General features: G+C 36.5%; 1 non-coding gene across 1 annotated transcript; it reads right to left on the reverse strand.

The window, feature by feature from the left end:
* Positions 1–2,156: 2,156 nt before the first annotated feature.
* Positions 2,157–2,239, reverse strand: trnal-cag (transfer RNA leucine (anticodon CAG)). Its single transcript has one exon. It is a non-coding gene; the product is annotated as a tRNA-Leu (tRNA).
* Positions 2,240–13,337: the final 11,098 nt, after the last annotated feature.

Below are 13,337 nucleotides of genomic sequence, written 5' to 3' on the forward strand. Positions count from 1 at the left end.
TGCGTAGGATTTTCAATAAAATGGGAAAGCCAAATGCTGGTCTGCATTAGATCATGCTATGAGCTTGTGTTCAAGTAATAAATATAATCATTGACTATTTTCGACTATTCAGCCTAGTGTAAAAATATTTTTTGGGGAAGCCTATGTGCCCTAATGCTTTCACGTTAGACTGTTTATATACACTATATTGCCAAAAGGTTTTGGGACGCCCCTCCAAATCATTGAATTCAGGTGTTGTTTTTCAGGGGTTGGGCTTGGCCCCTTAGTTCCAGTGAAAGGAACTCTTAATGCTTCAGCATACCAAGATATTTTGGACAATTTTCTGCTCGCAGCTTTGTGGGAACAGTTTGCGGTTGGCCCCTTCCTGTTCCAACATGACTGCACATTAGTGCACAAAGCTAGGTCCATAAAGACATGGATGAGCAAGTTTGGTGTGGAGGAACTTCACAGAGTCCTGATCTCAGCCTGACAGAACACCTTTGGGATGAATTATAGTGGAGACTGCGTGTTCGTGCGCAGTCATATTGGAACAGGAAGGGGCCATCCCCAAACTGTTCCCACAAATATGGGAGCATGAAATTGTCCAACATGTCTTGGTATGTTAAAGCATTAAGAGTTCCTTTCACTGGAACTAAGGGGCCAAGCCCAACCCCTGAAAAACCACACTTGAATTGAATGATTTGGAGGGGTGTCCCAAAACTTTTGGCAATATAGTGTATGTACTTAATTAAAGTCTGGTAGCAGTGTAGCCAAAGTAATGTACATTCATTAAACTATAAAACCTTTTGACTTTATATGGTGTTTATACATCGGTTAGTTCCAGTTCATTTGTTTTGACTGGTCAAGAGGCATACCAAAAGTATCTACATTACTTATAACCACACTGTCACGTTTCACTGTGTGTATCACTCCACTCATCTGTGTTCGCCAGGTAAAAAGTTTCCTAGTGTGAAATCATCCTTGCAGTAGTGTATTAGTGACATCATCAGCAGTCATGGTACTTTTCAGGAATATAACTTTCGACCTAAAATATGAAGCTCATCATAGAGGAGACGAAAAGGATAAAGGAACACCAGTTTTACCAGAATCACTTAAGAATGTACAAATCATTGTGAGTTAGCTAGCCAGATAGCTGATGGCCTATAAAGTGAGTGTAGCTTCTGCAGGATCTATTTCCAATAGCAGAACAAAAATAAACAGAACATTTGGCCTTACTGTGTCTGAAAAGTCACTCAGTATTAAGTTACTGTTTGTATTTTGCATAAAACACCGGAGATATTCACTGGATTGAATATCCGATTGGCTGTGATCTACCACTGCAGCGAATTACAGCTGTGCCGAGCTTCAGTATAACCACACTTTTGATTATATGATATTGCTGAAACACATTTTTTTCTGTCAGGTTTTGAAGACGACAAAAATTATTGTTTTGTTCTCTATTTTACGGAAGCCCAGAGAGGCCATGTGATATTTTTTTGCTTTTGTTTTCTCGTGATCACGACTTAATTTTCTCGTGATCTCGAGATAACAAAAGTTGTTTTCTCGTGATCACGACATAATCAGAACCGCGGTGAAGTTAGTTTGATATTCGGACATACAATCATTCAGAAGCGGTAGTTTAGGGACCGTCGACAAATTTCTGTACGACTGAAATGTGGTACTTGTTATTTAACTGACTACGTTCCCCAGTTATTCTAATTTCTTCTTAAATATACACATGGCATGCGGCATTGCAAAGAGCATTTGTTTATTTATAAATAAAAATTGAATTAATTGATAGTATTAATTATGTATCATGTGAATTAATTTGCTATCATTAATTTATTTTTTAATAAAAAAAAACTATTTCTTCAATAGCTTCTAGGTCATGTGACCCTGTGACCCAAATCTAGTACCAAAATGATCTAATGGGACACCTCCACAGGGTACACCTCTTTGTATCCCAAAGAATCTCTTCTTTTATTTTTCTTTTAATTTTTATTAAAAAAACACTATTTCTTTAATAGCTTCTACGTCATCTGACCCTGTGACCCAAAACTAGTACTAAAATAATCTACTTGAACACCTCCACAAGGTATCTCAAAGAATCTCTTCTTTTATTTTAATATCAAATATATCAAATATTCTAGGATTAAAACTTTCATGAAAAACGTTGTTGTCAGAAGTGGGATTCGAACCCACGCCTCCAGGGGAGACTGCGACCTGAACGCAGCGCCTTAGACCGCTCGGCCATCCTGACATGTTGACAAACGCTACAACGATATAACAAGAAGATCGCACTGAGGAAAAATCTAGCATTTTTTTCACTTAGTTGGGTAATTACTTAGGTAGTAACCTAAAATGAATGTTATTTACACCAGACGCTACATTGACTGCTTAAACTCAATAATGTCATTTTGACTAAATGAATTTGCAGTCAAACTACATCAGACAGATCTGTTCGACTTTTTTTTCGCGTCCAGGTGTCGCTCAAGTACGCCAAAAGAAAAGCGTCATATGATTTGACATCACAAACTGCCTAATTTCTATATATGTCTGAATAAAACTGCCAATAATTCTGAACATGATATTTCTAAAGCTTGGGTACACCATTATTTTATGTCTCACTAATAGGGTAGTGAATTTGATATATTTCCACACTGTAACTTAGACATGAAAAGTGATACAACCCGAGATACAGTACGAAGCAAATGTAAGTATATTAATCAGAAAAATGACAGTCTTGTGATTTATCACTTGCAGTTACTAAGACGAAAAGTGCTGAGCTCCCACTTAAAGGGGGTTTGCTGACCAAAAGGTGATAGCTGTGCTCCTTTGAAAGAAATGTTATATACTTTACTGAGTTACACTTAATTTCTTTCATAAAGGAACACTATATATACACTCACCAATCGCTTTATTAGGAAAACTTGTATACCTACATATTTATGCAATCATCTAAGCACTCAATCGTGTGGCAACAGTGCAAGTTCCTCCCAAAGATGTTCAGGTTTGAGGTCAGGCATCTGTTCAGGTTTAAGGTCAGGGCTCTGTTGAAGGTATCCTATAACAACCTTTGCAAACCGTGTCTATAAAGACCTTGCTTTGTGAAAATCTGTTACATAATGTTACAGCATACAACGTGCAAGCTTGTTTCAGGAAAGCCCATAATCGGGTATAATAGTTAGGTGTGCACATAGTTTTGGTCAAATAGTGTTTTTTTTGTTTGTTTGTTTTTCATATTTTGCTTCGTTTTTTATGGTGCATTATATAAATAGGTGTCATGGGACCAGGCATCAGTTGGTAACGTTCCATATATAAAGGTCTGAGCAGTTTCTAAATATCCTCTCCCTTGTTATGACATTTCCTGTTTTGTTAAATCCTTCCTGGCTGGATAAGTGAGATAGTATATATTCAAGATCCCTGAGTATTGATTCAGTGAGACCTGAGCTCAATAATCCTATGTGCTTCGGCTTAAATGTTCTCAGAATGTAAGGATTAACTATCAATTGTCAACTGTATCTACTACGTACTATATATGTACTGTGTACAATATACTATGTATGTATTGGGTATATCTACACTGATCATGGCCTGAAATACTAATCTGAAAATAGAAAGAGGTAGGAGAACATGATGCATCCAGGACTGAGATTGTGTCAGCTGATTTCTCTGATTACTTATATATATTTTACTTCTTGTGATTGCTTTTTGTATACTTATATATATATACCTTCTTTACCTCCTATTTTTTAATGATATATATCAGGGCACAGCACTGTTCCAGGGTACCTGGTTCAATTCTCAGATCAGGATAGGAGGTGAATCTGGGGTGAATTGTCCCTCATACACTCAATTACAGGAATTGTCTCTGGATTCACAACAACCCTGACAAGGATGGAGTTTTTCTGAAGATAAAGATTCATCTTCATGTAAATTCTGCGCCACACTAAAAGGAACAAGTCTGGAACAGAACCAGTTGGCAATTTGGCAGTTGTTTGACTGAATGTTGAACAGATTAATCTCAGCCAAATAAATCTCTCTTGTACATGAAACTGATTATGATTTTTTTTTTTATTATTATTATTATTTATAGCCTGGTTGCTTCAGTGTAATGGGCTTTCTTGAAGCAGTTAATACTACAGCAAATAGCTGCAGTGCACATCATAGATTATAATTAGCTAAATGAGAAAAAAAAAACAATAACGTTTCCTCTGTCATTATGAACCTGCTGTGTGAACCCTGGGAGATTTAGGCCTCACCAGGGAGCTTCACTATCACTGCAGTACAATGGTAACCAGGAAGCAAGGAAGCTAACTGTCCTTGAAATCTAAAAATGTCATCACATTCTCCAAGGCAGGATGTTATTCTAAAATGTGAGAGTCTTTTTTATTTCAGCTGAAACCAGTGACCAGTAGTGCTTGCGTCTCTTCCAAGTTAAGACCACAGGGCAGAGAAAGCCATGTCAAACACTGTCATGATAAGAGATGAAATGCTTTTGTCCAAATTGTCCTATTTTTGTTGCCCTATTTATACAGTGACATATTTTCAGCCTGATTTGCAGAATAATATACATACAGCAATTAAGATTTATTTTTTTTATTTATGTAATGAGTTAAGCTATACAGTTAAATGTTTCAGTGTTAAATAGGATGTTTTCCACAAGTGAAACACTAACATTTTAATGAAACAGTCTTGAATTAATGAGAGTCCTTTTGGCAGGTGGTTTGAATTTTAAATCTTAGTGCAAGTCATAAAATAACGTCTTCTGCAAGTAACAGGAGAATAACACCAGGCCTTTCCACTGTGCCGTACGGTTCTAAACAACATGTGGTTTGTTAGTTTAAAGAGGCCTTGGGAGGCTGTACATTAACAGTGCAGGCTTTCACTGGGCTGGCCTTGTGCAGACAGTGTTAGTGCCACAGTGTCTCGCTCCTTTCCAAACCCAACAGGCCTCTTTAGACCTGTTTATCCTATAGGCGCTTTCTCTGTGCTGGCCCAGGTTGAGTGGAAGCTTAACTCTCAGACCTACAGACAAACATTAACAGCAAACATTCTGAATGCTGTCCTTGTGCTGAAGCCAGGAAAGGCTGAAGCTAAGAGCTGAAAAATAGTTCTGATACAATCCAATGTGTGTACTGTCTGGGGTTACACATATATATATGTGTGTGTGTGTGATTCAGAACTTCCAGTATTTAAATAATTAATAATAAATAATATTATTATTATTATATTATATTATTAGAATTTTAAAGTTCATGTTCTGATCAAGATCAGCTATAACATGTATAATCAGCTACAACAAGCATCAGGTAGCTAATCTTCCTCTCAATCACATAGATTTTAGGCGAAATCATCAAGTAAGCTCTAACTCAGGCCAGTCATGAGCCAAAGATATTTTGAAGGGCAGGCTCAGGTTGATATGTTTCATGTCAAATAAGCTGTACAACTAAACATTGGTCTAAGATCACAGAGATGTGTATGTCAATGTCAATAAAAGATCTCCACCATTAAAATGCACACACACACACACACACACAGACACACACAATATATATATATCCATTTTATCAGGCTCACCTACTGTATATTATACTATATGTGCACTTTGTACCTCTACAGTTACTGACTATAGTGCACATGTATCGCAATAAAGCCCTTTATCAATGCTGTTGTACGTATCTCATATCAGCTCAACACCATTACACAACCAACACATGGCCAGTCACAACCATGTGAGTATCACTGCTGTGCTGAGATTACAACAATATCCAAATATTGCTTGGCCAGTTGTTTCCATTTGGTTACCACCCACTGATGGAAGAGTGGTGGGTGTGTATGTGTAGATATAAATAGTTTATTGGCTCTAATCATTGACCTCAGTTCAGGTATATAGTTTGACTAGCAAGGTATGCAAAGAGTCAATGTGGCAAGGTGTGCAAAGCATTTTACTGTGATCTGTACCTCTGTTATGTTATAGTCAATAAACCATGAGTCAGACCTGACTAAAACATGAGGCAGACTGGATCATATTTGATTTATTTATATAATCCTATAATCCTTTGAAGTCAGAAAACTTCAATTATTGGTTGTACTGGTTGCATTTATGTTCTATTGATGCAGGGGACTAAAGTGAATGTGCCAGTTGTATGTAAAGCTCTTTAAATTAAGATCATTTGCTTTAATAACAGAGAGAACCCTTAATGTGTGTGTGTGTGTGTGTAAAGCAGAGAGCTTTCTTTCAGGCAGTGTCGCCTCCACAGTATTTCATGGTACACAGAGTTCACCATTGTTCCCAGCCCATCACTATTGGAAACAGACAGCCGGGAAGGCAGCAGGCAGAGCAACAGGAGTGAGAGAGGGAGAGTTGAAGAGGGGAGAACAGAGGGGGTTGGACTTGGCTCTTTTTTGATCACTCCAGTGTTCACTAAACAGACACAAAAGGAGAGCCACAATCATTCTGCATGTCTCCTGTGGGTCACTGTGAGTATTTACGAGCCCTATAAGAATCCCAACACTGGTGACCATCAAACACTCAACTCTGAGGACAACAGTCCTCACCCCTAACACTGAGTGGACATTGGTCATTTATTAAGTCATCCTGTTAAATTCATTGATGTTTTCATGAATTTGTTAAAATGAGGTAACCCACTCCAACACTCGACATGCTGTTCATTTCCTACAGTGATTTAAAAAAAAATATCTAAGAAAAGACATATAATTTCAAAATATATAACCAATCAAATATTAATTCAAAAAGACTATATTGGCCTTCCAATGGGAGCAATGTATCTTTATACATCCTGGATCAAAAACATTCACTGGGTTATTCCTATTCTAGATTAGGCATGTCTTCTCAATCTGAGTCTCCACCCTACCACACACTTTCTCTTCTTTGTGCTTCTTTTCATCTTGGAGATGCTAGCTGCTCTTGTGCCATTTCAAGAAGAAAAAAACTTCATGATAAAGGGACTCTGTGACAATATGCACAAGCTGAATTCACATCTCTGTGGTATTCAAGTGGTTGTGGATTGAATGCTAATGGAGTGAGTGCAGCTGTCACAGGGCAGCTTAGTAAGTCAATTGCATCAGCGATGACCCCGCTGCGCTTTCATGGGGACCTTTTACTGATGACATCTCTCTGCAAAAGGAGTTTACGTGCAGTTCCACAATGAAAGGCACACTAGATCTCATGCTGGCCAATTTCTCCCATTAGACCAAATTTAATATCTTGTAATAGTCAAAAAAGGTTAATTTGAGAAAATTTTCTTTGTTTTTGAGCAGATGTTCTCAAGTGTTTGTTTTTTTTTATCAAGGGACTTTTTTAGCTCAAGTGTTGCCAAGCTGCCACTGTTGGGCCCTTGAGCAAGGCCCCCAACCCACCCTGCTCCAGGGGTGCTGTATCATGGCTGACCCTGCACTCTGACACCAACCCCCAAGGATGGGATATGCGAAGAAAGAATTTCACTGTGCTGTAATGTATATGTAAACAATAAAGACAACTTAACTTAAAAATTCCATGGGCCCCCTCAGTGCAGATTTTTATTTTCATTAGTTATGCATTTTTTTTTCATTCCTGATCTTCATTTTAAGCAAAACTGTAATTAGATTTATTTATAGAGCTACTTATTTTTGGGTTATTTAGTTTAGATTAGACTAAACCCACAACAAGTTAAATAAATATAGCAGTGATAAATGGTAGATTTGGTCCAGACTGTGCATAATTCTGTAAAATATCTTTCATATAAAATTTTATTTTTGTAGCTATATAAAGCAAGACTACTGTCTAATCACATTTTTTAGACACACCAAACAAGTTCAGGTGAAATAATCCAGAGTTTCAGTCTTACAGAGTTTTCTGTTTACATTGGTAAAACACTTCCTAAGTATGACTGCACATTTCAGTGCCTTTCATGTTTATCAAAAGGCTCTAAAACCCTATCATGCAAACCTCATCAACTCAAGTGCTCAGCAGGTGAGGTGAGAGGGCATCAGATGTTTAGAGGAAAACTGTCGAGGTACTTTCAGGCCCCACATGCAGCAGGGTATCTATCTGAAAAACAGAATCAGTGATGGAATGAAGGGGCAGAAAGAAGAACGGGTTCCAACAGATAACACTTGTAGAAAGTAAAACAAATTTATCTTGCAGAGTGTGTACTTGGCTTCATCATCATGCTCAGAGCTGGCTGATCTTCCTTCTGCTATACTTGCTGTTCACAGGAAAGCTGGGAAAATTGGTCTCACAAATATCTGACAAAAAATAACATGTAACCAAATCTGTGCTTTGCAAATTCCTTATGGAATGCATCTTTTTTAATAAACCCTTATCATAATTTCACTTACATTTTATACATTTATACTAGCACTGAACAGCATTTGGTTGGGATTTGCTTATACTGACATATTGTCTGGCAGCTGGTCAAAAAATATTACGTAACAGGTTTCTCAGCACACTAAAATTACAGATGTTCTTTTCCTGCTTCTGTAACATTTCTGACTGGAACACAGATATATCAGAATGACTACTTTGGTAATTCTAACAGAAAATTGTATGTGTGCATATCCTCAAGTTTCAGTATACATTAAAGTTGTGAAAATGTTGTCCCTTGCTGGAAAAAGTGTTGAACAAACCATGCTGTTTTGTCTGTGAAGGTTAGCTAGTCAAGCTGTGTGACTCCTTTTTTTTTCCCGTGTGAGTGAGCAAAAGAGAGAGCAGTTGCATGTACAAAAGTGTCACATTTCGAATACTACAACAAAAGTCAAGCAAGTGCCTTCTGGAGATTCCAGTCAGTATATTATTAAGGTATTTAACACCAATTTTTTAAATAAAAGTAACAGTGCATGTTTTTATATGGCTCATTGACTGCACACCAATGCTCTTGCTGATTGACTTTCACTGCCTTGTTTTCATTTCATAACACAGCTGGCCCCACACAGACTGCTCTATTATCAGTATAGATAACAGCAGCTACTCTTTTTCCCCTCACAAAAATATGCTGTATAAATACCGGATCTGGGCATGGCCACACAAATGGAACACAACTGTGAAAAAAGTACATGGGACCAATAGGATAAGAAAAAACATGTGGAAAATAGTTGTTAAGTTCAAATTCCATTGCATGTGGACCATGTGATAAGAACACAAACTGTCTTTTGGGATTAGGACTTTTTAAACTAAACAGAAGGTGTAAACAGGAGCCTTCTGTTATAAACAAAAAAAAAAAAAAAGAATTCTGGTGAACATTGAACATGTTCCTGGTATGGACTAAATTTGAGTTAAATTTGAGTTAAATTCCAAGGAACAGACCTTCATTTTTCACACTTATACAAAAAGCAGACACATAAACAGAGGTTAAACGATACAGTTTCTGTATGTGACCTACAAAAAACTACTTCAACATGAAAATCATCTGAACAGACAGGGGCAAGAATCAAACCTTAAATGTTCTCGATCACTGTGTGATAAAATGATCCCCCACACCCAAAAGACAAACAAACCAGCAGTATATCAGCAGATGCTACAGAATTCCAGCTTGCAGAGGAGTAGATGTGGTGCACTCATGCCCTAACACTGACCAGAGCCTGCATTTCATCATGACATCACACAACTCAGATGAGAACTTACTTCAGAGAGATAGAGACAGATAACAGGAGATGAGTTCTAAAGTAGGAAGCATCTTGGATGTGAGCAGTAATTCAGTTTAATTCTGTAAAGTTCATTTGAACTTGCCAAAAGTTATAATAGCAAACTATAGTTACACAAATGCTAATTCTGAGAAAATATTTTTAAAAACCTAGAGTTGGCCTTAAAAGCAAAGCACTTTAGGAGGAGGGCAGTCATAATTTGTCATAGCCACCCTCATCTATAGTACTACCAATAAAGGTGGCAGAATTTGTGTCTCATTTCTCAAAGCTCTTTAAACACTGACTATAATCAAAACCAAAAACAAACAGGTAAGGGGCAGCCTGAGATATTGTTATTATTATTAGTAGTAGTAGTAGTAGTAGTAATAGTAGTAGTAAAAGTAATCAGTGCAGTTACTAATATTATGTCAGATGATGTGAAACTGAAAAACATAATAAATCATGTTGTAATAAGCTAGTATTATTAATAACTATATGCCCACTACAACATCTCTGTAAAAATTAAAGGATTGTCAACAAGTGTAATATTGTACATGTACAAATCTAAATATTTAGCAATTTCTACATTCAAATGATGTGAAATTTTACATTTACTATTTGTTTTACTAACCTTTTAAACATGAGTCACGACTGCAGTAACCATATTTTATTTTACAGAGAAAAAACACATTAAACATATTAATACATCACAGAGTGTGTCTAGTGATCCTATAAATGTGTCGGGATGTTCTTATGAAGAATCGTGAGTCACCATTCCCAGAAAAACACTTGCTGCTTTCACATTGTGTCAGCAGAGAAAAGATGAAAACAAGACAGAGTGTGTGGAGGCGTGACAGAATCCTGGAACTGAGCCAAGCGTGAGCTGGGTGAAAGCAGATGTTTCCCGAATCCCACCAAAGCAAAATATACCAAATCCAGCAGCCCACAATCAGGGATGAGAAATGATGGATAAAAGAGTGTATGAGATTAGTTAACACGGCCAGATTATTTGTTATTCATTCAGTAATTCATCATCAGTAACCACTTTATTCTTATGACACAACCATAAAGTTTGAGTCTGCTCTATATAACTCTCACAGACACCTGATAACCCTGATGATAAAGGCACTTGTTCAAAGTGAAGCAAAGAGACGTTTGGTCGTACCTACATCAGAGTTTATCCCAAGTGAATGTGACAAGTGGCAGTGAGCAGAAGGATCATTTTCCAAACTGGGATCTGTTGTCTTTATTTGAACAATGGCCGAAACAGAAACAGAAGCTGGGGTCAGCAGAGATGGACAGCCTTAACAAAAGGCTTGCACTGCTCAATTCAACAAACTGGAGGTAGATTTGCAAACAGCTGTGTGTTTGGAAGTTTGGCAAATGGTTTGTTTAAGGCTAGCTAGGACGATTTGGAGGAATGCCTGCGCTTGAATTTACCCATGGCCACACGCACACACACATACACAAACATACACGGGCATGGACAGACATAGACCATATTGCTGTCTGTGTTAGCTTAGATTTCACAACCTTACTAATTCATCACTTGTACAGGAGAGATGATAAGCTCCTCACAGAACTCAAGAAATGTTGTTTCACTGGTATACTGGTAGACTGGTATTTTAGCTGTTTACTTATTATAAACATATACTGAATGATATAATAATTGAATTTGATAATGCTGAGATGCATTAGCATAAATGTTAGCAATGTAATTTTGTACATTTTTTTTGTTGTAACTGCAGGAATGGCAATTGCATCACATTGACCTGAATAAGAGACAGTGTCAAGCATTAAATATTAAATTATTCAAACATTAAATTATATCTTCATTATAGCTTCAGAAATATCATAAAGGCTGTGATGCCTTCTGTTTTTAATTTATTTGCTTTGTTACAAGCCACCAGAATTCTAATGGACTTGCTCATACCCATTCCTGTTGCCAGTTTTTACTGCACATTTTAAAATGTTGTCTATCTGTAAGTAGTATAGGACTTGCTCTAGTTTTCTATCATATATGAAGTCTGCAACAGCTGTACAATGTAAATGTGTTACACACTGGATTTCTTCACAGGTGAAGCTTTAGACACAACATGCAGTACTGTTTACAGTGATGCGAAATCAGTACACAGGGTGCTAATAATTCTTTTAAAACATAATTTGTTCCAGACATGCTTACAGATGTGGAGCGCCGACTCTGTAGCAGAGTCCAGGCTGCATTCATGTTACAGCTTAAGATAATGAACACAATGTTCTTCTTCTCATGGAAACTTATTGCAGAGAGTTTTAGGGATTTTCTGCACTTCAGGAAATTGATTCTTGAAAAGATGGTTGATTAAAAGATGTCAAGGAAAGTAAACAAATGGGAAATGCTGCCTTTGCTTATCAAATACTATGTAAGTCCTGGACCCAATTAAGTCGTTGATTATGGTTAAAAGTGGGGGCTTTAAGGATGGTCTGTTACAAATCTCTTTTTGAACACCTTTGACCAAGTGACCTTTGAGCAACAAACTTTAAATATTGAGGACTGGCATGGTGGGGGGTTGAGGGGGACAGAACATGAGTTTTTAGAGGGGTTTTTTCCTTACTCTAGTTTGTGTATACCTCAACACTTGCTTTGGACATAGTTCATATATTTCAGTTTAAATTCAGACCTTAATTAATCAACTGAAAACCCAGTCAGAGGGTATGTTTATAATTTACATTAAAAATGTAGGGGTAAGAGGGCATTTCAGTCAATATTAAAAACACCTTTGAGTTCTGGCTGAGGATGAGATAGATTCTTTAAATCTTAATAACTGCAGTATTACAATAATTCAGAGAAAGAACCTAAAAGAATCCAGAAGAATAATTGAATGCTAAAGTGACTCATATCTATGTATGTTTACATAAAATGTTAATTCTTCAGCTCCATTTAAAAGGATTATATATCAGAAGAATTTTTCCAGGTCTAGTGTGGAATTAAATGTCAATAAAGTCAGTAAAAAGCATGGGAATTCCTATTTTACACATTTTACATGTTACATTACATAAATGAAATTAAAATGTAACATGTAAAGTTTAAGTGTAATGTGGTGTGTATGATATCTCCTCCACCGTATTATTAATCAATAATAAAAATTGACTTTTGTATTTTAGTCAAAATAAAAAAAAGTCCTGAAAATATTTTCAAAGGTAAATATGTAACTATTTTTAAAGTATTATTTAAATATTTTAGAATCGAAACATTTTTAGATATCCCCATCAACATTGAGAAAGGAATCAACATAACCTAAACATACTAAAATTACACTATATTTAACTATATAATTAATATATAATTATCGTAGACAATATAGATATTTTGCATCTTTATTTTAACATAGGATATCATTCTATACACTTCTCTGCTATTATATTATCTCATGCCCCACCGGGTCATGACCTGGTCCTGAGAATGTCTTCATGTGCTGTAAATCTTACCACATCTTGCAACAAGCTCATTACCCCTAAACATACACAATTCACATTGTTGCAAGCAAGAAATGGACTGAGTAAAAGCAAATTGTGCTGAAGCATTCAACTCTGACGTTTATCCTTTTACCCAACAACATTCAGTCTGATTCAAATCAAAGATTAGCAAAATGCCAGTCTCAAACACAATTCATGCATTATGTAACTTTAGTCTATGTCTATGTCTAAATTATATTTAGACATGTTGACTGATATGTACCAACTACTATGTTCAAAAA

Source organism: Hemibagrus wyckioides, linkage group LG03 (genome assembly GCF_019097595.1).
Source record: "Hemibagrus wyckioides isolate EC202008001 linkage group LG03, SWU_Hwy_1.0, whole genome shotgun sequence".
Taxonomy (NCBI): Eukaryota; Metazoa; Chordata; class Actinopteri; order Siluriformes; family Bagridae; genus Hemibagrus; species Hemibagrus wyckioides.